Raw genomic sequence first — 679 nt, 5'->3', positions numbered from 1 at the left:
ATTTGTTGTAGCCCAATTGCAGCTATTGAAGTTGGATAATTATTGTGCACATGTAATTATCAGCATTGCAATTCTGTATTCTCTAATTCAAAAGAAGTTTGTACCAATTTATGTACAATCATATAACGGATTACTTTGATTGGGTCAGACACAGTAGTCTTTTCCCTTCTAGATTTTTTCTCACGTAAAAAATCTTGGTGGCTTTTCCTACAACTTTTCTATTATTTGTTTATGTGATGAATTTTCATACAATGTTGAGCAATTAAATTATCATTTTACCGTCACAAATCTTACATATAACAAATTTGAATGCAGAGCATGCAAATAAAATTAAAAAAAAATTAGTGGTATTTGTTAGAAGTGGAGCCCAGTCCGACCCATCTCTTCCGCTCCTGCGATCGCGAATCGCGAATCTCCCGTGAACCGCCGCTCCCGCTACAGATCTCCCTCTCCCACCTCCTCTATTTCGCAAATCGTCGCGACTCTTCACGCTCCCGCACACGCGAATTGTTCCTGCCCTTTGTCGTTTCGTGAATGTCGCGTTTCTGGTTCGCGATTAAAGAGAGGCGCAAGGCTCTCCTTTTGAAGAGAAGTCACGGTGTTTGATATCTCGGTGTAGAGTTTATTCGGTGTATCTCGGTGTAGAGAGAGAAGAACAGAGAGAGAAGAAGAGAGAGCA

This window comes from Phalaenopsis equestris, unplaced genomic scaffold (genome assembly GCF_001263595.1).
Source record: "Phalaenopsis equestris unplaced genomic scaffold, ASM126359v1 Scaffold000134, whole genome shotgun sequence".
In the NCBI taxonomy this organism is placed as follows: domain Eukaryota; kingdom Viridiplantae; phylum Streptophyta; class Magnoliopsida; order Asparagales; family Orchidaceae; genus Phalaenopsis; species Phalaenopsis equestris.
The sequence above is the reverse complement of the archived record's forward strand: the minus strand, read 5'-3'. Positions refer to the sequence as shown.